A 27,463-nucleotide genomic window follows, 5' to 3' on the forward strand; every position below is an offset into this window, starting at 1 on the left:
ATCTGAGGGCCACTATTGACTCCGCCACTTCATTTTTAGTGCTCCTTAAATCAATTCTTACTTAAAGCAACTGTATATAGTCGGTAAGTTTTTTTTATGTCGTGTTTCTGTGAACAATATCTAGTATGTGAACTGGTAATAGTCTCACAATGATATGACGTAGCTGAATACAAACTGCTAAGTTAACGCTCTTTGTTGATAATTATCTCACTTTTAATTCATTTCACATATTTCGATAGTCACAAAATCATTACAATCGGTAAAGGAATTTCCCTCCACCTATTGACATAAAGTTTTTCAGGATTTAAGGTCACGTGTCAGAAATAGTGAACAGCATACAAAGTTGTAATAACAAACCTATTTGAAGTTAGGACATTCATAGTTTCATATTTGATGTAAACAATTGTTGTCCAATGCCAATGTGAAGTTAGTTATTCTTGTTAGCTACTATTCTTCTGTATTTTCTCTTGTTACCTAATAATTTATTGATAGAACTACTTCAATTAATCGTCCAACGACAAACCTGCTTTCTGTCTTGAACGCCCGTGTTCCAAGTCAGTCTTAGAAACGTGTGCACAAATAAATTCTTACATTTAACAATACAAATACATATGAATTAAGCATCAGTTGATTGTTTATCTATGCTCCTACAAATAAATTCTAAAACGTACAATTCATTAAAACGACAAAATTAAGTCCTTTTTAAAATACTTACATATGTATACCATATGTATATCTTGAACGAAGCGGGTATAGATAAATAAAATATATTATCTGTGGTCGGTCTCAGTCACAAACTACTTCATTAGGTATTTCCGGTTACAATGACATGTAACAGTTACAATATTGTTTTTTAATTGTTTACATTGTTATATCATTAGAAAGGGAGAACGGTGACAATATATCTACTACTTACGACGTCCGTTATTTTTGTTACATAGAAACTTATCTCGTTCAAATATTACTTTAACGTTTCTATTTTATAAGAAAAAACAATTTAATTTACAAAGACGTATGTGGATGAACGCTATTCTTCAGCCGCAGCCGTTTAGTTATCAAGGTTAGAGTATTTCAACTCATTAAGATAATTGAAGGTCCCTTCGGTCGATCTCTCAGAGTTTGTGGACTTGATAACGGTATTTATATTTTCTTGCATTCGTGGATTATCTATAACCAAACCTTAGATGTAATATACCAAGGTTAAAACAAACCTAATCTCTATTCTGTCAACAAACCAACTTAACACATTATCTTACAGGTCTATTGGTGTTTGTTGTGAACTTATCTTAAACTAATACTACATAATAAGTCACGTGATTTGACGGGATAAAATGGCGGACAACAGAAAAATAACTAATTACGTTAGTGATTGTAAATAAACAATATTGTTTAGACTGACATCGGTAATCGCATCCGTGGAGGAGAACATGACGATCGTAACACCTCCAAACGTTCAGTTGAGTTTAATAGATAATATATTTGATAACGTCGAGTCACTGATGACGTCAACTGAATTTTAAGCCTGAAATGTTATTGGCATGGAACATCAAAAGAAGTTGTTGTTTTATGAAGACGCGTCTTAAAAGGAAGCAAGGAGCTCTAAAGATGTTATCAGTGTGTCATCGATCCGTCCGTCGAAACCTTTTTACATAGAAATGCACATAAAATGAAATATATGTACGTTCATCTGTAATTGGAAAAATGAAATGCACACGTTCATAACACCATAATGTTTATAGGCTGTTTTAGTTTACATTTTAAAATATTTTTTATTTTATTTTATGGCGTATGTTACGATGAAATGTGGAACATAAATTATACTTTTATCGACCGAAGAACTAAAATTTGTCACTAAAATGAAAAATAAAGAAATTTTAACTCCCACTATACGTTACTTTTTTTATAGATAATTAAAACATAATATTTAATGGCATTACTACGAATTAATATTCATATATGTATGTTTTTACAAAATTCATTACTTACGCTCGAACAATGTCGTATTGTGTTTTTCAATATTAATTATTTTATGATGTCTGTATGATTAAATAATTGCATAGTTTTAAAGGCACTTGTTACGTAATACGTTCCTTTGTAATTGTGATAAAAAAATGTTGATTTGTTTTCATTAGTGAGGATCATTCTCTGTTCGTTTGCATTTATTTTATTATACATGGCGTCCGCTTCCTCTAAATTGAATTAGAAATATTCTATTATAGAAAGAGTTTCTGTTTTGTTAGTTATATTCAAAGCCGTCAGTGTGCAAGTCATAATGTACTTTTATTTTATTTAATGTCAGTATAATATAAGCTAAAATTAAAAATTCATACTTTTTAAAACCTACTGCGATTTGCAAAAATAAAATAGTCTACGGAATCCCGGAGTTTACTTAAATACGGCTTCTTAAAGACATAATTGGCACTAAGCAAAGCGGCTTAGCCAAAATAAGCAGGCTAATTATAAAAGATCTAGACCTTCATATTTGGAAACGGGCCAAGACGAAAACGAAGAAGTCCGCCATTTCGTGGACAATACTCCGCCATCTTGTGTTGCTATTGTTACGAGAAACAGGACGGAAGCTTAGCGCCAAATGGCAATGTTTATGGAGGCTTTATTGAGCGGCGGAGGTTTCATGTTTTATATTTGTCTACACTTCATGTACTTTATCGCTCTTTAAGCATCTCCGCTGAAGATATAAAACGACCTTTGTTAAGAAATTCACACAAAATCCTTTGAGAGCCTTCACAGTTGAAATTAAGAAATTAAATTACCCTGAAAAATAAATTGATGTGAAATACTAAATCTTTATTTAAAATATCAAAAAAAGTAAACATTGAGGAATAAAATTGTTTGATCAGGTATATTTAATATATTTAGAGCTGTAACCGGATACTGATTGGTTGTAAGACGGTGTCCACAGTAAACGTGGCGCAGTAAATACGAGTTAATTGCCATCTGTTAATGCAGTGACAGAAACAGTCGGTGAAACAGACATTAACGAGTTACATCGTATCAGTTTATAACAGAATACCGCGTTTTTGTAGTGTTAAGTTTCATCGTTTAGAAATCATAGTCATTCAGTAATTATCATAATCCGAGCCTATTATGACGTAATTATTCCGACATAATTTCTGTTATGATAATGTATTTAATATTAAATGTTCCGTGAACACCCGTGGTGAGTACGCCCGTCTCCCGGCAGAGGGCTCAGATTGAGTAATTCCGTCTGTCCGTGCGTGTTATTGTTATTAATTACATATTTATTGAACTTCGAGTGGGCTATGCGAGACACTACTATAGGAGAGGAGATAGCGATTTATAACATGACACAATAATGTTTACACGACAAATATAATAGTCATAACTTGAAATAATTAACAAAACATATAAACAGATGCAGTGAGAATGACGTTTCATATTGTATAACATAATAAGAGTATTATTCGTAACGCAAATAACAAAATTGTTTATTGATAATATTGGTCCTCGCTCCCGCTTATCAGTGAGAACTCACTACTTTCATAAATTAATATAAATAACTATTGAACAAGTTAGTAAGCGGTGCGATAAATAGCACTCAGTACATTATACACCGACCTCACAATGTAATGAAAAAACAAAAGTATTTGCTGTGATTTATAGTTACAGTGAATCAAGAAGCGCGCTGAAATGAGATACATGGATTAAAACGTCTCAATAAAATAAAAACTCATAGATTAAAGCATGGGACAAATTTTTAGGTAATTAACTTACAAGTGTCTCTCGAAACTGACACAACACTGAACTGTTCCTGAACAGTCGGGCTCATAAAACGACGACAAAGATTGTTCCATTTAACACTAAAATTAATTCGCGATTCATTTATAAAAACCGTTCATCATCAACAGACGGGCCGACTTACTCAATGGCTATATTTAAATACCGCTAACGCCGGCACGTATTATATTTCGGCTCTTCCACTAATGAGCTGTTAAGGCCAAGAGAGTAACGAGCCATTTATCGGATCACCGAACTATATTAGCACCTAAAATAGATTCACACTACGATAACAACATATAGTCTATAGCAGGGAGTAGGCCTGTATGTATTGTTATTGTACACGTTCCCACTCGGCGGAGTCGGGATAGAATTTTTCTTTTTCGGTGATTGTTGACATTTTAATGTTTCTCCACTACAGCTGAAGTGGTCGTTGAGGCCGAGGACGCGGTTTGTAATTTTCATTGTTCATAAATTTGTTATAAAACCTTTCTTATTTTTACTTCCCATTATTCCGGTTAGAAATTTAGTTTCGAAATAGATTATTTGGACTTTTAGAAAATATTTTTAATCTAAGATATCGAGAGACAGATACATAAGATGGATGCTAAGCGTTGCGGCAGAGGCGACATGCCTTTGATGTTATAATCAATAAATAATTCATTAAATTTCGGTTCTTTTATATTAATATGGTCCGACGTGAGAGACCCGAAGTTTGTTATTCAAATATTAATACAGATATTTATATGTTTAAATATATATTTGAACACTGAACCGGTCTCTCTCATTTCAAATTGATTCGCGGGAAATAAATGCAATAAAATTTTATCGATCCATTTGTATTTCGCTGACATTTATTATCACATTAAATATGTATACCGGAGCTGTAACGAACACATTCCGTCCAAAGTCGTCTCACACGTTTACCATCGGTGGGACGGTTACCCGTGGAAATGACGTCCGCCGTTAACAATATTATAGAACGCAACAACTTCCGACTAGACCTTAACATCAATCTAAACCTGACGGTCGTTAAAAGCCTGTACGATTTTCGGCTCGATTTTCTTTATTTGCGTTTGTACAACATCCGCCGGTGAAACAGCCTACCTTTAACAATATACGGGAAATTTAGCATTCATAGAAATGCTTTTAGCTCGGATGGAGTTTAGCTTTCAGTCGCTCGCATCATTGATATGAACATGGAGGGTGATGTGCGCTGAAGATTGAATAAGAAAACATAGCTCATTATATTACACGACATGACTAATATACTCGCTGAGTACACGCGCACACGCGCGCGCACACACACAGGACGGATTACGTATTTTATAAAGAATGTTAGCGTGTAGGCATAGTCACGTCAGGGATAACTCAGATCGAGTCTTTAGAATCGCCTAAAAGAAAACCGAAGATATCCAAAACGAGGGTTCTCTCTCTTCATCACAACTCATTAAAACTTCTAATTAGTGTAATATCACAACAACACAAGCCGAATAATAAAAATCTTTTGATCTTTCCGACTGACTGATAAAAAAAATATTATTTCTAGACTACTTTATTTTTTTTACAGAGAGTATAAAATTATGATGACAACCTCAAATCAAACAAAATTAAACTTAATACATATATATTTTGTTAATGAACATATAAATTAGCATAACCTATTATCAATCTGCTATTTACATACAAGTATCACCATAGCGTGTGCCCACGACACTGCTATTAACAGAAACCTTCCAATATTAAAGCTGAACTATTCAATGCACATGTTATTATAAGTTTTACGACTTATTAGTAATAAAAAAAATATCTCGCAATATAATCTGCCCACTTTCTTTTCACGAACGGGTCGAGATATCGCCTCGTGGTCGCCTTCCTACTGTGACGAGCCTCGCTACCTGAACATTGTTTTTCAATACTTCATTACGTATTTCATGAAGCGCCTACAGGTCGGTGTGAGTTTGTCTTTTTATTGCCACCGAGGGCTATTTACTGTTAGAGTGCCAGAATGATTACACCGCTTTTCTAACAGACACACACACTGATACGTTATCTGCAAAGATAATATAAATTAATTATCATATTCATTTCATTTACTTTATATATACATATATACATGTGTGTGTGTGTGTGTGCATATACAATTTCTATTGTTCATATTTCGCCAATGATATTACCGAAATCAAAAAACGTCATCTTCTTAATCCTTTCTGCACTTATACATTTTCAATCTCACAAAGTTTAGTATTTATCACGAATGACGGAAAGAAATCTGATGCCTTGACGTTCAATTACAGTAATTGTTCATTTATTAATAAAAATGACATAAAACATACCAGTGTTAGAATTAGACGCGAATAACTCAGATTGAAATAAAGAGACGTAAAATTATTATTAAAAAACATCGCTATAAAGTAGCGAGTACCTAACAGGAGCCGTCACTCGAGTAATATGTTAACAGTACCCTTTCTCTTCGGTTCACAGCTCGGTCTGTCATAATAATAGTTTATCGTCGGTTTAAGTTATAATAATATTTCCAAGGAGTTCAATAAACAAATTGACCTGTGGTGTCGTTGATACAAATGTTGTTATAATGGCAGGAACAACCGCGTATGAACAATGCCTTGTTGCTGTACGGACACTTAAGTAAAACAAAATATTATAAGGTATTACTTGTTTATTATCAACCTGTAATCATTAAGATGTTGTATATCACGGGATTATAATAAAATACAAAACAGCCGATACTTTAAATATTATAATGGCAAAAGTTAAAAGCCTCAATAAACAGCTCCAGGATCCAGAGGCGAGCCCTTGTTAGGACGGCGGTGGTAGTGCTGGAGGGAAGGGGTTGGGGAGGGAAGTGAGGGCCGAGGGGAGGGTCAGAGGGCGCTAGTTTGTAAGACGCTCATTTAAATCATATTAATGAGCAGTGGCCCTCGACGTCAGACCGTTAATTACGAGCCACACTCCAAGTATAAAATTCTCGGATTTACTTGAAATGCAATTGAAAGTTAGAGGCTGTCTGCAAGACGATCGCGCTACTGCTTTAATTGGTATTATTGTTTAATAATTAAAAAGAGAACTCGACACCGCCAAGCCAAGCAAACACTGAAAGGTACAGCCTTTGGGGTTGTACTTTAAACATGGGATTGAAAAATTAAGATTCCAATTAAGTAAAGGAAGCATAAAAACAAATTGAATAATTAGTTTCCTTCGGGCGATTTATATTTATAACAAGGATGCTTTACAAAGATCAACATTCCATCCACAGCTTTGGCAAATTAGCAATTTAAATAAAACATATATCACCAACCAAGACTTGATAGGAAACTAAGGAAATCGAAGTTACAGGAAAATTATATACCGAAGTATCTTGGAGTCAAAAAGTCTGTTATTAACGTTATTTATACTAGTTTTTCATCCAAGCCTAATTACAACGAAGACTCGTATCTGATGTAAACCGGCTATGAATGCAGGTCCAAGTTTAATTTAATATATTTGGATTGAATTTTATTAAAACAAACATTAGTGTGTTAAATATTTTTGTTTTACCGTTATTACATTAAACTGTTTCGTAATCGATACAACTATTAAACTCATCACCCCATTACTATTTGTGTAGCTGCGGACCACATTAACAAACACGAAACACTGCAACGGAATCTACGCTCGCTACTGAATATAATAGTGAGTAGTGCGGTCATACATTTGAGTAAACATTTACATAACTTCAATGTCTTTTTTTAACAGTTGTTACCAGTTCCCTTCAAAAATTAGTTCAAAGAATTATCTGGCAATCTATTGCACGGTACATTGTTTAAAATCTCACATGATAAATATTTTACTCCATATAAAATAAATCCTTTTAAAAGCCTTTTCTTTTAAATGTAATAAAACTATTACTAGAACATTACTTGCCTAGAATTTATATAAAAATGACATTTAAAATATCAATGTCAGTGTCACGTATACATTATTTTTTGTTTTAATCAGATCAAATCACTCAATCCAAGCAAGTCCCAGTTCTGTTATGTTTTCGTCTCGCAGATTTTAAACGCTTGTAATTTAACATATTCCAAGTTTCAACAGCCCATGTACATAATTAGACCGAACTAACCCTCACCACATTCATGCGATATAGAACCTTGCCAGCCTCTGATAGAAATTATTCTCGCCAGCTTGTTTACGTCGAGATCATCTCAAGTTAACATAATGCTATCGCCCAAATCATTTGAAATAGACCTTAAAGTGGTGACATCAAGATTATAAATTGAACGCACGTGTATATTCCTATTGAGCATGTTAATTCCCCGGTGAAGGAATTAGTTCCTAATCAGTTGATTTAATCGTGGCGAAATATTAAACCGGTCGCTGTTGAGCTCGTACTATCAAGAACTATAAAGAGTGTTACGACACCATCACTGTTATAGGAGGTGTGAAATCTGCGAGGGACTGTATACACAACGTGTCGTTACAATAAATGTCTCTCAAATACACACCTTGTAAAGTTTTGTATCACACGTTTTAAATAAGTTCTTGGAGTTGTGATCACCTCATTAAACTGTCAAGTATTGTTAAAATATTAAGTTTTCTAGCAATTATTACTTCGTTTGAACTATTATATTTTGAAAGATTTGTTACGTGTTTCAATACTGTTGTACGTCTCAAGTCCCACTATAGCTCGTACTAACAGGCGCCACTTGCTCGGATATCTTGACAACAAGACACAAGCGGCAGCGACAACCAAACAGTAAAAAACATCCTTCTGAATATACCACGACAAAAAAATCGGGTACGATTAATTCCACTTTAAAATATCAACTTACGTAACACAGAAGCATTTCGAATTGACTACTTCTGTTTACCTCTTACATGATAACGACGCGATAAGCTTTAAATATGGAGGTGACAATAAATCTCAATTAGTGTTCTTGATAACGAGATTGTAATTTTTATCGCCTCGTTCATGTTCATCGATCCAATACATTATAGATCAGGAAAAGAGTTAAAATGTTCTAAAAAAAATGTAAAACCAAAAATACATATTTAATATCAAACCTTATTTTTGAAACGATAAACCCTTGTCCTATTCTTAAAGTAGGTTTATTTGCAGGATCAGTCACTCACAATAAAATCACCTTGGGCATTGAAACGCACGTAAAATTTCAATAATATGAGAGCATTACGGAACACACAGACAACGAAAAATCATGTATGGAAATACAAACATGAATTGGAAATGTGTTGTAATATCCGAGGTGCAAACAATAATTCCGCAGCTTTCCATGGTGATTACTTCGTTCAATGGCCGATCAAATTATTAGCAATCACTAGTTTCACAAAGTGGCCGCTCGTTCAAATACGAAACCATTATTCGACCCATTCGTTTCCACTTAGAGGAACACCATTTAAACTTTAATAACCATTAAACTTATGTATTAAGTCATTAATTTACAATTCCCTAACGGTCACCGGCCGCCATTTTAGTCCATTTCTCTGTAACAAGATGGCCGCCCCGCGCCAAAACAAAGGTCGCCGCACGTGCTGCATTAAATCGAGAATTTCCTGGAGCGTGTTTACAAATAATTTGCCGAGCTTTGAATCGGTGGAAAGCTATATAAACAGAATTAAGTTAAGGCATTTTGCGGCCGTCACGAGTTTCTTTGAAATTCCGTGTTACTACGTCTGGGTTTTTTCGTCAAATGACTTAGCTGAGAGATCCCATCATAGCTTTAGATATACTTTTGTGAAAATATTTTACAATACAACTATTGAATTACAAAAGTTAAGAAACCTGAAACTACTCATTTTTTTATTTATACGACAATTTCTTTTAATTCAACTTCATCATTGCCTTTTGACGATGGGTGCCATGAAGAAGAATACGTCTTGTAGTACTTTAATAAAACGTATTTTTGCTTCTATCATAATAAGGTGAACTGAGTATTAATTTTCAAAACTACGGACAAATGAATCATTCATTGAGTCTCTATTCCAAATTGTATTTTTATTTAATTGTAATAGATAATAATCACGACTGTCGTCACAACCTGCACTGAGTTCAAATTCAACAATGCTAAGTGAAAGGTAAAACATTATAACTATATATAAGTAAACTCTGTAGACATACAGATGGAAGAGATCACTATCTTGAATAAATATATTTGTTGTGTTAGTGAGAATTGATATTTATGATCCAAAAAATGGTTTCCCGCCGGGCTTGGGTCCCGGGTCCCGGGGGCTCCGAGACAGCTGAGTCGGAGGTACGCGGTGAGAAAAACTTATACCCGAACCATATCGGCTGTTGTTTCTCTTAATATTTTTTTAGATCAATCCAAAACAAGTTCGAGATATAGTAGAATAACCTGAAATTTAAAAAACATTCGGTAATTTATTCGAGATATTTGAATTAATATATTAAAATACAATATATGTATCTCTTGTTCACAGATTAAACACAACTCACAGACGGAACTAAACTGCTGAGTAAGTTGTAAGTAACTTTATTAATATAACATGCACACACACACACACGCACAGACACACACACACACACACTATCAATATTGAACATATGTTTTATATTTGGTGTTATCAATATTACCATTAAAAACGTAAATAACGAACATGCCCGTATATATTGTATGTGAGCGGCGGTCTCGAGACGAAGGAAATTATTGGTATAAATTAATAACGACAGCTCGTTACTGCGACAGATACTTTAATTTGCATACAGATTAATTCTAGGAAAACTAATAGGATCCACTACCACGGGTTTACGAACACACGACTACTCAGATCGTTTTCGAAAATGAAGTGAATTACAATTGATATTAAAAATTATATTGACAACAATAAACCTTCTATACTTCAATAAATTTGGATGATATTTGTTGATTCACTAACATTTTCATGACATTACAACGTTATTGAATTGATGCAAACACAATTTCTAGACTAATATAAAACACGTGTATAAATAAGTCAATCTCCTCGTCAGTAGTAATGTCTGGTGCGTGGTGCGTGTCTCGCGGTGTCCGTAGTCTATGGAAGGCGTCAGGCGTCAGGCGTCGTCAGAGCGCTGTTAATGATCTATAAAGCAGCGCTTCAAACGCGCCGATATTAATATTTTCATCGAGCGACACTCGATTGTTTATGTAAGCGAATCGTTAGCGAACTCTTTACAAATCGTTAATTAAGTTATATTAATATGGAAAAGGTGAGCGGAGTCGCGGGCTTTTTAATATTATGACGTTCACTGTAGCGATGCACTTAATACAATGTTGGTGGGTTTTTAAAAGCGCGTCTGCTTCTGTCGTTCCGGCGCGGCGGAGTGCGGCGAACAGCGAGCAGCGCCGGGGGAAATCACAGAGCGAGGACGAGGAGTAGCTTCCCAGTTCACTCTTAGATGTATTCATTGTAGGTGACGAGTTCATGCTCTGTGTAAGAAGTTCTTTTATTGAACTGTGAACAACACCAGCTTCCGTTTTAACGTTAAGAGGAACTCGCACACACTGCACCACCATCAGGCACGCTTCATGTGTTAAAAAGTTACTCAGTTCATTGTATAGATTTCGCTTTTTGATATTTATGTATATATATTAATTCGTAGAACCAGTCGCATTTCCATGCATAATGTTGTATTGTGAACCGTTAATTGGGATTATATATGTTGAGGTAATTAGTTTGTATATGTTAGTATGTAAACACGTCAATCACACGGCGTCCTGACGGTTCGTGAAAAAAGCTTTCGTGATGAAAACAAACACACGGATGTATTAACAGAGGATGGGACACCAACATTCAGCGTCATACAAACATTGGCTTGACATCACGATGCTAGAAATAAAATAAGTTACTTAAGAGACACGAAAACGTGTTCCGATCTATTGTCTTATGGAGGAAACGTCAATACAGAAGAAGGAAATATAATACGCTCAGGAGACATTGCATTTTTAATTTTAATTATCTGTGGGCTGTGGCGCTATTTTTCTTTATGATCGGAGTAATCTTTCTAACTGCCGAGCAAAAGTTAGCTAATTCCCATTACATCGAGTAGTTTGTCTGGTTTCATATTTATGACTTCAACAAAGAAGACATCTAAAAAGTTACCTATCACACTCACGTTTTAGACGCACTAGTCTCAATTCCATAATAGTTTAGCAAACAAATAAGTAGCTTCTGAAATAATATTCCATACACATGAGCAAAACTGGGGGTAAAAGCTAGATAATATGTAAAGTTAAAAAAGAATAACCTATTTGAAAAAAATACTAAACATCTTTGACTCAATCCTGAACAATAAATAAGAAACAAATAAAATCATAAAAAGATGAACCTCCGATGACAATCAATTTCTTTGAACACTGAACACTCTTGAGTGGTACCCCTACCACCTCCACCACCCATCACGTGTCTTTTTAAAACATTTTTTGACATTCTAAGGGTCGTGGGAGGAATACATTGAGCCAAAAATACACAGTCATATTAAAATGACACAGCTTTTAACAATAAATCGTCTGTCATACCATACAGGATAAACGAAAAGAGTATTTTAAAGAGGACACTATCGAGCATCTTAAAATAATATCAGGAGATTTAATCAACAGAACTTAGAACGGTTCATATAAATGCAAATTATTAACATATTCGTACATCCATTCTGCAGGCACTTTGTACAGAGTGCTCCTAAATTATCTGATTCTTCAATGGAATTTTAAATGAAATGAAACATTTTTCATACAGTCGGAGACGAGGCTGCGTGCACCCGCGTGCCCACGCCAAACTGCACTGTGTGATAAACTAAACCGAACAGACAAATTTAAATCATATTACTCTAAAGGTAAAGTTGACTTCAGAGGATTCATTCGCTTGGACGTGTCGGACTGTAACAAAGTATTATTTACTTTCAATGCAATGCAGCTTCAACCTTACGACACGGTGATAACGCATAGGAGGTTCGTATTTTGATTTTATAAAATAAACATGCGCCTTGGAGTACAGAACATAAATATCTCGTTAAATAAATCATATGAAAACTTTTTGTGATTCAAAAAAGATGGTTTCTGAATGTTTTATAATGTTAAATGTTAATGACGAGACACGCGATGCGGTATTTGAGAGGTGACAAACAAATGTACAAACAATATACATATGTAATTATTTAATGAGACAACATTAGACAGCTCAGGTCGTGGGAAAAAACATAGATTGTAAAATGTTTAAGTTCTGTTACAAACACTTTAACAATAGTAAATTAAACGATGTTCAATGGTGGCTTCAGATAAAAAGAAGCGGTCCAACTTCGGCTGGTAAAGTTTCAATTGAGTTGTGTAATATATAGACCCGATTAGATCCAGAAGGAAACTTTGAATCGTTTTAAGTTTATCGAAAAACTCAGCGATGGCACGTGACTCGATGAACCTCGCGATTTATATGTTCTTAACCAGATGACTGAACGGAATTGAGTATCATTGTCCTTATTCTCGTTTTTGTGCACACACGTTTTACACTTCGGTTAAAAATTACTACACAATATACACTACAAGTTAAAATTCCACTAAAACCTCAATAAACATACTGTTTTACTCACCTTACAGCGCTTGAAAGTAATGTGTAAAATAACTAAGCCATCAAATTAATTAAATTTTTCGTGAGAGAACGTTTGGCACAGAGCTTAAAAGCGATCTCCTTAAAATAATGTTAGTAAAACGCAACTTAAATCCGTTCAACATTTCATCAATAACGATACTTACAATATTTCAGCCGTAATGGTTTATGTAGCATTTCAAATATAATATAAACGGAGCCGGGCGTCGTGTGAGCCGTGAGCTCGTCTAAAATAGCCGCAAATCATACTAATAACTCGTATAATTACTTCCGTACGAAAGACATAAATAACAGACGCCTACTACGTCGTAAAACGAACCAAAACAAAACAACCGTTCACTTGGAACTACGAATTTGTGGTTAACTTCGTGCTTTACGAGTTAAAAGTGAGTAAAAAATACAACTCAGAAAAATAAAAAGTGCTACATCTCCATTATCTAGATATAGGAGGCTCGTGTTATCTAACTGGCGGAGCTTCTATCGCAATTTTTTGTTAATATAATCCCAGACGAAGTATGTTCGACTTCACTACAATATTTATGTCTTTTTATCTCAGGAATGTTAGCGACAGTTCCCTTCTCGGTGCGCGACGCCAACGCAGCACGGCCGCTAGATGGAGACACTCGATAGTGGATGCAAAACCGTCCCGATAGTGCCACGTAGTGCGTCCCTGATGACATTTATTGCCATCCGGAGGCAGGAGTTATGGCAGACTCGCAGAAAGTTCGCCTTAAAACTTGTTTTATTGGCACCACTCCAGAGCCGTTAAGGAAACGACGATCCTACGCATCCGATATCAATTCATTCGGCTCAGCTAAAAAACATTATATTTCATTTAATGCGCCGTCCCGGATCCATTGTAGGAATTAAAGCTAAAATTATTTTAATACTATTACAGAAAGTACTTTCTACTAAAATATTTTGACAACTAAACTTAGACGGCAACAATAACGTTATTGAATACGGCGTAAAAGATTAGCCATTTGGGGAAACCAAAGAAAGAATTTCAAAAGAAGTAAAAAAAATCACCGCGTTAGGGTCGCCTGTTGTGTAAACATCCGAGGAGCGAGTGAATTCGAACGCATAGACGGCCATATTGTAATTTTTTTGTCGTTCGGGAAGATTTATGAGCAGTGACAAAGTCAATTTTATGGCACGATGACGTTGTGATACGGCACGCCGCACGCCCGACGCCTCTTAGAGGGCCTTTGTGATGGAATTTGGCATGGCTTTTATCTCAAATTGTCCTTAAGTAAACAATTTACCTGCCAATTGTGATAAATCGCTTCCGCTATTCATGAGACTCTCTTGTCAAATGTAACAATTCAATTTCTCAGTAAGTTCTCGTTCTAAGCGGCGATATGGGAGATATCTGCCATAGACAAGGCTTAATTTTTTTTTGCAAAAGAATTTGGAATAATTTTTTCAAATTTTATCTTTTATATTATCTTAATCTTCCTAAATCGAAAGAATTGGTAAATCACTATTCATATGACAGAACATAAATAATAATCAGCGCTTTCAAATTTAATTTTTATATAGCCCTCCTTATAAGTGTATTTAATAACTAAGACATCATAATCAATTGATTATATCAAGTTTTAATTTTGACATTTAATGACAATACACACATTGAGGCATGTTCACAACTCTCCTCTACATAAATTATGACCTCGTTAAATTCTACGTTCGTACGTTCGTGAAATATATTTGAAAATTATACAAAGTTCTCGCTTTACGAAAATCAGTAATCTTAATACTACGAAAATCAGTAATAATATCTGTTTTAAAATTGTATACAATATATTAGAGATATATAAAAAGACAAGGATCTATTTATATTTGTATAGAGTCGTCTACAAACAATTTCCTGCGTTTGCTATTCGTATCACGATAATTATCAATAGTTCAGCAGCTCCCTCATACAAATATGATATCCACGTATCAACATTACGAGACGGGGACTATATCTTGATTAGTTATTAATATGTCACCAACGAGATGTTTCTGAAAAGATCTGTTCAAGGAAACCCAACAGAACTAATATTATCACGACAAATATTCCACGGATCTTCTGTCGATTCCAGGAAAGTGAGTTTTGGTGTCGCCGTTTTGAACATTTTTCATCCTTCCATCTTATGAAGTACACCTGTCCCTGCTGAAGACGTGTGTGACAAATAATGTGTAATGACATTGGTAAAGACGTATACGTCGAGACATCGAATGTTGAACAATTACTGTGAGAGTGAATATAAAATGTATTCATGTTATTTATTGTGGCCTGATGTATTTAAGGTAGGCCGAACCGTCATTCTAGACCGAGGTCCGTAATGAGGAGATGTGTTTATTTGATTGTAAAAATTGGCAAACGACAGCCGCGACCGGTCGCTAACGAGCCTTATAGGAAAAAAACTACGAGATAGGAACCTTCCAATTAAAGAATCGAAAGAGCACGAGCGGCCGGCAATCGTTTGCATCTGTCACGATCCGACTGCTACAGGCTACTACACGGCACACCATGTCCCGCGACTTCATCAACGATTCACTCTTTTGAAACTTTTAACGTTTATTTTTTATTGGTGTTTCTGGTTTGTGACAAACTATGTTCAACATTTTAAGCAACGAGTCTAGGCAGCTCGATACAAGCAAAACATTATTAATGTTCTAATGAAGGTTGTGTAAGTGTCGCAGGGCTCTCGATGTTGTAGTTTCTCCGGTCGACGCTTCATCTGTGTCATATTTTTTTGTTTGTGCCAGCTCAGCAGCACGCTCGCCAGTGTAGGTGGTCGACACAAAGCCACACTCCCTGACTCCCTGAGTCAACATATCTCACTGTGCCTTTGTTGTCACAACACCATTGTACAAGAATAGACCTCTGACAAAACTATGTATCAATAAAACTCCCGAGAAACCGTCCCACAGTTATTTCAATTAAGGAAAATAGTCAAAAATGTCGTACAATTCTATTTTTCACATTAAAAATCTAATACGGCACACGCTAAGAATTCACATGACATTAAACTGTTAAAAAAACTAACGCCGACCAGATTATATTACACCATCCACAGGAAAAAAAAGATTCAGCTTGAATTTTAGATTCGCGCCAAATTTGAATTTATACGGCGTATTTTATTATTTAAAATGGCCGACCCACGCAGACCATACCCGGCTCATATTTATCGCTGTGCTTTATGGGTCGTAAAGTTTTATAAAATAATATGATTACATTTAAAACTAGACGTCATTTGAAATATAAATGATATGGTCAGGTCGTTACATTAAAATGCATTGATAAATGATTTATTACCGAGCTGGTGATTCCTGTGTCGCAGTAAAATGTACATGTAACCGCACACATATCATCTTATTCATTCAATATATTTGAGATAACGATAGTACAGATTATATATAGGTACGTCTGTTAAAATGTCACTTCTCCACTCGGAGCGTCCAACATGTCTAGACAAATTAAATTGTGATGGATGTTTACTAAAGCCGGATGAATTACTTTGTAAATACAAATCAGTCTTCCCATCGACTTCTCTTTGAATACTAATACATAGTTATCAGCTGAATAATTCAACGCGGCCGACGTAACCTGACCTCCAGGCCGAGAGTGAGAGTACCGATTCGTTCGAGATCACAAACGACTCCTCGAGACGCGGGGTCCACGTGGACTGGCCAGAGTTTGTCCTAGATGTAAGGTGAATGGAATGTTCAGGTCATAGCTCGTTCATATACAAGACACGTTGCATTTGTCGTATCGATTAAACAGATTCATCGAAAGTTTAAAGTAACTTTAAACTCCACACCGGGCTGTACTCACCATCGCATTATAAATATTCCTAACTTAACATTACGATATAAGTTTTCCACATTTAATTAATTTAAACCAACAATGAATATGAATTATGTTTCTTGAACATAACACATAAATTAATTTAACAGGTAAATATATAATATAATAAATGTTAAGTAGAATATTAGAATATGTAATAAATAATACAATCCAATGTCGTAAATTCTCTCGTGACGTTATGGACGATTGTGATTCATTTACATTTGTAAAGTTGATAATGAATTTTTGTAGAAATTTAACAAAATATCAATATTGATGAAATTAATTCTAATATTTATTAGTACATTATTATCCAGATTCTATCTAGTCTCAGTCACGGTGTCCACTGTCCACGTTAGAGGAATGTCGTCAGAAACTCGGTCAGGTTATACGATTGTTTAAACAGGGGACATAGCATTTTAATTGTATTATATCTTCAGCTTTATCTACTTTTATATAATAACAAACTAGAAACAACATTTCATAAGAACACGCATGTAAAACAATTTTTGCAAATAAAATTCTATGAAACGGTTAACAAAAATAAATATCAATAGAACAGTATACGTCGCATAATGTTAATATTAGTATCGTAATGTCGACAACAAGTTTATTTAAATCGTCAAATGATCATAAATAACGTAATAGTTGGATATTAATTCGATTCAAACTCGATTATAAATTACAAAATTAATATTACTCAATATTAAACAATCCGGCTAATATCTTAATATTCGTAAAATATAGCTGCAATGTTATAACCGGTTTAATTACTGCATAAATTATCAGTACGGGCGTCACTTCGATACAGTTTGTTGTGTATAGAGCAGCTCCCGGTAGACGTGATCTTTATATATACAACAAGAGCCGTCCCTAAACAAAATTAACTGTTTTTCTTATATTATGTTATTAAAGTTGGTTATACAATAAGAAACGGGAAAAGCTTCGCATGGAGTGTGGCGATGAAAACTTGTACAAAACGGAGTGGACCGAGAGCAGAGGCGTAACATGAACAGTATATATCCCCGTAGGATTCACTGGGAATATTCTCGAGGGCTGTTTTATATATATTTATAAAATTTTAAATAGAAATAGAATAAACACATAACTCTCTGATGAGTAGCTAGTCTGTGCCTCTGAACGCTAACGTTGGAAAATGTCGAACAATTTATTACGGGATTTTTGTTCAGGCAGAAAAATTTGCGATGAAAGTAGCGACAGAGTTTTATAGTTCAGAGATCGAGCGTTTAATAAACATAGATACGATAGGGAAGACCTCTCACACATAAAATAAGGGAAAATTAAAATAACTCAACTCGGAAACAAAGCGTAGTAGATAAAATGCTGCGAGTAGTCTTTTAGAAATACATTTAAATATATTGTGTTCAATGATAACGACTTGCAAACACAGAGTCTGTTTGTAAATAACCATTTTCAACAGGAATACACACACATACGTCTTAGCAAAAGCTGTTACTGATAATATATTCAGAAAAAACCCTTCATGACATGTTTTATGTGACTTCTCATCGTGATGATAAATACCTACTTAAAGACATTAAGTGCTCTTCAACGTCACTTCTCTACCTAAAAGAGTAAGATACGGATTAGTAATTACAGATGTATCGTTAGACGGCCAGGAAAGTCAAATACAATTGTAGCTAAAAATACAGACAAAGTTATATACAACTGTACGTACATAAGAGCAATCTAAACGCAGATCACTCGGAACTCCCGACTGTTAAACCTGTTTCATTGCAACGAACGTATTAAAGATTATTTATTAAAGAAAATTAACACAAACACGTCCAAGTGGCACTTCTATAAAATCGCTCGGTACATTCCTCGTTACAGATGTTTTGTTTCATGAATAATAAAAAAGTTTTTCTGTAAATTATCACTAATTATATTAATTTAATTCATACCTTTCGCATTTTCCAGTTGTCATAAACAATTTATTTGCATTTTAAGTAAATTTAACGGTATATGGTAAAATATATTTTTTAGACCGAATTAAGTTTGCAAATATTTATCTATATATGTCATTATGTCCGGGCTAATTGTGAACCTGTCAATATATCTATAGACGTCAAAATGTCAGTAACAACTAACAAGGTACAGTGTTATGTATTCTGTTCGCTGTCCGTCATTAAATCATTGATCAATATTTTGCCACGAAGTACAATCGATGGAGAATACCACGGAATATTAAAGTGTTTTTTAAGACAGCTTCTGAATATAATGTTGTGAGCTTGTGCTCTGATGATGTTAACGTGTGAGACATCGCACCGGTCCCATACAATGTAATCGTGGAATTATTTGGTATCGGAGAGGAATCAGCGGTGGCATCGAATTGGGTAATAAATTACATTTAAAATGTCCTCGTTAAGGCCTTATTAGTTATGTTTGCGAAATCAAATCTATTTATATGTTTACGGCGTATTGGCTTCTATTTATTATGTTCATGATCGAAATCAAATTATCATATTTATACTTTGTTTATTTTGTGTGTGGCTTTAAACCAATATAACGAGGCAACAATTTGTTTTTGAAAGTCACTTTTTACTGTCGTCTATCCGAAGAATTATATAAAGCAATCATAACCTTATAATACTTTCCTTGTGAATGTGTTTATTTATAGACGTTATCTTTTTATTCAATTGCGGGAACAAAGTTTTTAAAACAATACCAATAACAAAAGAGTCAAAAAACCCAAATGGCGTCCCAAAAATAAAAAGATCATTGAATCGTAGGAGACGACGACGAGCCGTAAATCGGAATCAAAGCCAGATATCGATTACTATCGAACGAGACGCGCTCCCGCTGGGGACGAGACGACCTTTACAACATACGAGACGATCACGACTCCTCTCTACATACATTATACGATACGAAACAGAAGAGGTACGTTTCGTGTGACGTCGTCACGTATCTGTCAATTAGTTAACGTCGTTTCTATTCTGTTCATTTAAAAGTTGTTCAAAATAAATCGTATGTTGCAACTAATCTTTTTTTATAAGTCAAATTACTTAAATAAATTATGTATATTTAACCCGCAGTGGCCGAGCGCCGTGTGAATCTTAAATAATTCAATTTGGAATTATGTCTCGTGTAAAAACTATAAAAGTTTTATTGATATGAGAGGCCTTTAAAGTTGGATGTACGTCATTTAACAAGAATAAAATATTAGAGATATACACACGATGTGCAGGCTACAGCTGGGAGAAATGTAGTATATATTGTTCCTGTAACTAACTAACTAACTGTTCACGGTATTAATATATTTACATTTTGATAACACGTCGTAGGTTTTCATCAAATTGTTATACATTACTAATGAAGTCGTGGTGGACTGGAGGTTAAAGGCCTGCCTCTCACACGTGAATTCCTGACGTGAGGAAACCTGGTCTTATAGTTTCAAATTATAAGACTAAAATCGCCAACCCATCTTGAGCAAGGAAGTGGTGATTAATGCTGTAACCTTCTCCATACGAGAAAGAGACCTTTGCTCAGCAGTGGGCTCCGATAGGCTGATGATGATGACTAATGCACTGAATAAAACAACAGAAATCTTTTGCAGATAAAGCTACCGTCACTGTTTAATGTATTGTATTATATGGTCATAAAATAAAGATGTATAATTTAATACTACTTTTGAAAATATAACATAAAAATAAATAATCATTTCACTAGAAACAAAAACTTTTAAAAGCCATAAATGCAGTAATGTTTTCTGACGATAGGTATGTTAGTTGTAGAACTTTAATTCTCAGAAGCTAGATGTATGTTTTGATAGCTTCGTCTCGGCGTGTGTTCGTCACTAGACCTGTAATGCTGTGTGTAGCGGAATGCGCAAGCGACGCCGTACAAACAACTTCGTGGGTGTTTTCAACATGCCATTTGGTGATGTTTCGCTTGCTTTACACTCTATTAAAACCTCTCTGTAAGTACATTAGGTGTCATTTAAAAAAAAAAGTAATTAAGAATTTAATTGAAATGGTGTATAAATATAATGTCAAGTGACGCTCTCAAGTCCCGTCGTCGAAAGGGTTATTTTGACAAGAAGAAAAAATTAAATTAATGAACGTCAACCTTCCTGCCGGCAGTCTCCAAAAATTTAACGCTCATTACAAAATAAATACAAAACTTCGTTAGGCCAGTCCTTGAAGCAGCGATCCTGGCTGGAATGGCCAACTTTTGAGGACCCGATTCCCCAATTTTCCACTCCGTAAACAACCGTCCAGGAATGAGAAACTTTGGTAATTGGGCGATTAAACATTGCCAGCTAAACATAGTTAGCATATCAAATTCGCTGCGCAAACACTCGTCAACTGATAGCATCTTCAGATACAGTTGACGGTATACTCACGTCACCTCAACAGCAAGCCCATAATGTAACACATTCACTGTCTCTCTCTTTTAAATAACTCTTTAATAAAATAACAATATTCTAACCTTTGGGTGGTAAACATATTTTCTCTTATGAAAGCTTATGTGTTATTATGATGAGCCTTCAAAAACGAACACTCAGAATATGAAAATTAGCAAACATTCAAGGAGAGTTCGTAATGGCGGAGGAAGGACAGCTACATACTAGCGAATTGGCCAAACTGTGCCTCTAATAAAGTTTAGATGTGATTACTGTTCATTCTGTGATAGCACACTTCTATAATGAACTTCACAGTTCAATCGCCTTACGGCTCCAGCTTCGTTGCGACTATACGAGCACCGTAAAGGATTTTAATTCGACTGAAATAAATGGAGGGATTATTTAAGTTTTAACTATTTTTAATAAATGCCTACGTCTATTTTCATTGTTGGATTGTATTACATATTGTAACCCAAGTTTATATATTAATAGAACAGAGCAATAGAAGTAGATTATTAAAGTGTACTACACACTACACCACACACTCCAAGGTCACCTTAAAAATGTGCTCTACTATGACAGCTGCGTCTAGCGTCAGCTCATGAATGTTGCACCGTATATGGCACAGTGACACCAGCTGGTGACGACTACAAACAAAATTTGACTCTACTGTAAACGTATAAGGTACAAAATATAACGTGCGCATTCTTAATGGTTATAGGTGTACTTTTAATTATGTTAACATACAAATGTACACAACAGATCACAATATTAATAACGTTTTTGCGAACGTCGCCATAATTGTCGACGACAATTATTTGTCAAGATGTACGTTTGACCATTTAAAACGCGGATTGTGTTTACTTCCTAGCAATAAAAAAGAGCATTACAAATTTCTCAATTACCTGTAACGATCTGTCCGATGTAGCGGAGCTCGCTCGGGTCGTGTGCGAGGTGTTCCACGATAACATGACAGCTTCTTAAAATGCGGAATAGCGGTCATGCATCAGTAATTGTTTTTCTAAGTAGTACAGCTGCTAATAATGAAATAAGTGATATATTTATAAAGATCATTACTGTCGTTACAGGCATTGTTAATGTTCATTACATCAGTTATTATTGAACTTAATGTAACTATAGCGATGTTCTTGTATTAACCTTCATGTATATTTTTTGTCGTATTCTCGATCGTGACGAGGTGTCAGGCCGTGGTTCGAAGATTGGGCCGACCCACGCGTATACAGTTACATTACAATGTTTTATGGGAGACATATTTATTGTAAATATAAAAATAACAGTTTTTTATAAATAAAATATATTCCTCCGTCGCGGAGTGTAGGAGTGTCGATAAAAACGTTGCAATGTGATACTTTAGGTAATAGATGTATTGTATATGTGCCAGCTGCCCACGAAACGACACTACTGATAATAATCTTAAATCCTATTGTTGTAACTGGCCGATCTCTATAACCCTCTCACTATAATAAGAAGCTTAACGATAAGGAAATAAGGAAATAAAACGGAAAGCTCGCTGAGAGATGGCGATTTATTATAAAAGAATTAGGACTTAAATATAATAATTATCAGCAACACCATCCAGAACTCATTTCAAAGAGATTTAAAGCCCTCATCCCGACCATAAATCTTTGCCGGCTTTTCGTTCCGTGTCCTTTTTTGTCCACATTGTCTTTAAAATTTCAAGCTACATTGGAAAAGAATGCCTTCCTTTTATTTCCGCTCGGTGGTAGGGGAAGGTAGCTCGTATACCGCTACCAGTGTGACGGGCTTACAGCGTACACACGTAATTGAGCTATTACGTTTTTTTACATGTTTTTCAGTCACTCGGCTTTAACAATGAAGATGTATTAAAGAATGCGACGTACTTGATACATGTGTATTTATTTTGCAGTTTAAGTAAAGCAATATAAAGTTCAAGCAATACGAAGATCATGCTCTTAATGAAAAACATAATGCACAGTTACAAATTATACGACTCGGAACTATTTCTATAGTTAATTATGATACCTACAACAACGCCAAAATGTAAGATTTCACTTGTAAATCATAAGGAAAGTTCCGTAACAAAAACAAACTAGTAAAATTATAACAAGTAACTGTAACCCGCTCTCCTCATATAACAATCATTTCTTAATCATATGCATGTAACAGAACACGGAACAGTGCTAACATAAAACATTCCCCACTCAAAAATCCTCTCCTCTCGCCCACCACACAAGACCTGTTGTATTATTCATATATTAATATCCAGATGTTAAGCCGCAGATCAGCTCTCAGGATTAGGCTCTTTTCACGGTATCTTATAGTAACAGTTCTCGTTAGAGGCAATCCGTTTAATCCGTTAAACAAAAATTTAAATAGAAACAACATTGGATAAATGGATACTAATTGAATCTCAATAGTACTTAGTACTACGCAATTTCTTTAAATTGTGACTTCAACAGCCTCCAATATCCATACTAGATATATTATTCTTTAATGTTTCTTGAAATTTTTCTTTAAACCGATTACATGGTGCCATTTAATATCTAGAACATAATTTTAGAAAACTACCTCTTGCATATGAAAAAATAAGTTCTGCGGTAGCTACTAGTGAATATTCAACAAATATTCCTATAAGTATTGAACATTATAAAAGTGCCCTAAAACAACGTGTTTCCAATAACGCTATTAACTAAGATTTATTGCTTTGAAATATTGTTTTAGAGGCGATTAAAATTGATTTGTGCTTTATATAATAATAGCTAATGATCGCCAAGTGTTGGCCGGACGGCGCAGACTCTTCGCCTCGGTTGTCTTTATTGTTCTGCGAGAGATTTAGATGTGTTTTATTAATAGGAGGAAGGCTTTGTGTTAATTGAAAACCAACATTTAAGTGTCTCCGGCGGTCAGATGGCCGGTGTATACCAGTCGTACATATTTATACACGGAAGAGCCTAATATTATAGATGAAGGCATCGTTACAATCAAACAGTATTTAATATATGACTCGGAGCAAACTGTAGATAATTGTGTGTATTTTCAAAACAAATTATACCAGGCGTTGGTTACAAACAGTAAACTTTGAGTACAGTCAGGAGTCAGCAGTCAGGGTGATACATTTAATATGTGTGTGTATTTTGTCCCTTTATATTGTTTTGTGGTCCGAGGGCATTATTAGAAATGAAATCTATGTAACGTGGCGTACGCTATTATCGTTGAAATTAAACGAAACATAATAATGAACGAAATAGAATTTGAAATATTTGCGAGAAACAATGTGGGTATCGTGCAATGAATCACGATCTAATTCAAAGTGCGGTCTGATAGTAAAATGTTTGGTAAATTGCTTCCATTGTCGTGTGTGACCACCCGTCTCTGAGTGCTCTACGTCCCTTTTTTCCATGATGTTCTGAAGACCTGATATTCCTTTTGATGTCATAATTCCAATGATAGTTCTCATTGTTTACTATTGATTCATTTTCCCTAAACCGATCTAACTTTATTTCAATTTACTTGTCATTCTAAAGCCAATAACGATCGTGATCAATTTTTTTAATTGGTATAGTCAACTTCATTTTGCTTTACTATGTACTCGTTCTATAACATTTGATTTTAAACGGTAGATTTCAAACTAAAAAAAAGTATGGTATGGTTTTTTAAAACCAAGTTTCAAATTATAAATATTTAAAGTTCTTATTCTTGGATACTAAAACCTCATTTATATTTAAACAGCGATTAAGATATTTAATTGCAAATTTGATATGAATTTTTTCACTTTTACTCCTTCTCTTTCTCCATCATTGAACCGGTTGTAATGTGACATGCAATAGACAAAGAAAAAAAGGATTGAACGTCAATAGCTAATATCTCTTAAAATATTAACTATGTGATGTGGAATAATAATCAGCGTCAGAATATTTATTATACACTTAATGTTTTCCATCTACGTACTACTTAAAAAATGTAAGCTTAAAATTATGTTATGCTTGATACATTAGAGTTGAATCTGACAATGAACAAGACGAGGATTTAGGGATTAAGACGTCGGCTATCCGTCTGGCGAAGGGAAAAAGCACTTGGAAATGTCAATCCTTCTTAATAAATATTATTCGTAGAATTGATAAAATGAAACATGCTGAGGAATTTCTTAATCTTTCATCAAAGTAATATTTTCTTTCATATTGAGAAACAAACAATTAGTTACATAAACACACGAACAAACGCGAAACAGAAAGTTAACAGTGAGTAAGTGTTTTTGATCACGACAGTACCTACAGGCGTCTGTAATGTATAGGAGCTGTTACAGCGCCCACGACCGCCCACTGTCATTGTGTTTCTCCAGGTATGTTACTGTGACTGTGTCCTACAACACACGGACTGTACACAAACATAATATGTACATTCTAGTTATCATCCTCCGGCGTGTATTTAAATGATACATTATTTGTTTAGTCTAATTTGTAAACACAATGCGGGAGGTGAACAAGGAAGGGTGGACTCGATCGTAGCTCGGCCCGGCGTCCTCAGCTTGTGGAGACAGCGTAATTAAAAGTGCGTAAGAAATTCTCCTGTGAAGCTCTAGGGTCGCCGTGAAAGGTCAACACACCGACTAGCATACACACGTCTGTGGTTACTTATAGCCGTGTTTTATAACAACAACTGGGTGGTAAATCATTCGACTTTCGATATATACAGATAAAAGAAGAAATATTGCGTCAGAACCAATAAAAAAATATATTTCAAAATAATAAAAAGTTTAGTACGAAGCTGTAGTTAAATAAGAAGCTTCTATATGAAAATGGTGACGGATCTGCTGGTTTGGTATTAAAGCATCTTTCAGTACAACATCGTAATCGAAGAGGTGAATATTAACATTCCAGTTTGCACGAACATGTGCACTGTAAGTGTTATTGTTGATACTTTAATAATTATAATAATAAAGTGATTAAATTCTAGGACACCTCGATAAATCAGTCCGCAGATTGACCTCAGAGATAGAGGCTCATTACAAGAGCATTCACCGACAGATGACTTTAAGTTACTGAGAACTCAGGTTTGAACTTTTTATCAATAATATTTTGTATTTATATGAGACTCTCCTTTGTATATAATATTAATAATTCCTATATTTATAATTCCTATATTTAATAGATTATGTCTTTATTTGTACGTCACAGTTGATGTATAACATAAAAATTTTCTGCCATTCTTCTTTCTTATTTATAATAATAATTACTAATTGCCACATACAAAGATAACTTTAAATTGAGATATGTTTAAACTTTAGAGGTATCAATTAAACAATTTTAGTAATAAATCTTCGGTTAATATACACATTATAAAAATAGTTCCCGCGTACAAACCAGCTTGTCTATGAAATATGACGGATGATACTGGTCCATAAACAATAGAGCGGCGATAGGAGAGATAGCGCGCTGATTTATTGTAGGCACAGACTAAATCAATTATGATGACGCCCGATACACGGAGCACAGATGAAAATAGTCGCCTGGAACAGGGCACTTACTTTATTTATAAAACGCAAGCAATACCAATATATCTCATTATTTAATTTAATGTTTCCTTTCATTATATTTCAAGTTTCTTTTATATACTATATATCTCAATTTCCCAAAATCTACGTGATAAAGAGAAGTGTTAAATAAACAAAAGATTGCTAGTGATGCGTCACAAACTAATTTTAGATTTATTAAAACAATTACAGATTTATTGTAAGAGAAATATATTTAAAAAAATTTTAATTCTTAGTTACAAAAAAACTTTCTAGATATAAGGTACGTACTACGTACCTTGATGTCACACAAACAGTTAGTCGACCAGACGAAATCATAAAGACAACTTAGGACACAACTTGACGTATAGTAACT

At 34.6% G+C, this 27,463-nt stretch overlaps 1 protein-coding gene and 2 long non-coding RNA genes across 4 annotated transcripts in view; 2 read left to right on the forward strand and 1 right to left on the reverse strand.

The window, feature by feature from the left end:
* Positions 1-3,876, reverse strand: part of LOC133319087 (uncharacterized) — a 36,777-nt gene extending 32,901 nt beyond the window's left edge. Inside the window, exon 1 of the long non-coding RNA XR_009752792.1 lies at positions 3,754-3,876. This is a non-coding gene — a long non-coding RNA (uncharacterized LOC133319087). The remainder of the gene's footprint in view (positions 1-3,753) is intronic.
* Positions 3,877-10,233: 6,357 nt separating this feature from the next.
* LOC116772283 (frizzled-2) overlaps positions 10,234-27,463 on the forward strand; it is a 32,302-nt gene continuing 15,072 nt past the window's right edge. The window contains exon 1 of one of the 2 annotated variants that reach the window (XM_032664404.2): positions 10,234-10,252. The gene's annotated coding sequence lies outside the window, so the exon portion shown is untranslated. Of the gene's footprint in view, positions 10,253-26,494; positions 26,629-27,463 lie in introns of those variants that run through there. The other variant, XM_061522173.1, reaches the window with a different exon arrangement.
* Positions 19,335-20,431, forward strand: LOC133319107 (uncharacterized). The gene is made up of 3 exons (XR_009752812.1): positions 19,335-19,563; positions 19,960-20,110; positions 20,266-20,431. It is a non-coding gene; the product is annotated as an uncharacterized LOC133319107 (long non-coding RNA).

This window comes from Danaus plexippus, chromosome 12 (genome assembly GCF_018135715.1).
Source record: "Danaus plexippus chromosome 12, MEX_DaPlex, whole genome shotgun sequence".
NCBI lineage: Eukaryota > Metazoa > Arthropoda > Insecta > Lepidoptera > Nymphalidae > Danaus > Danaus plexippus.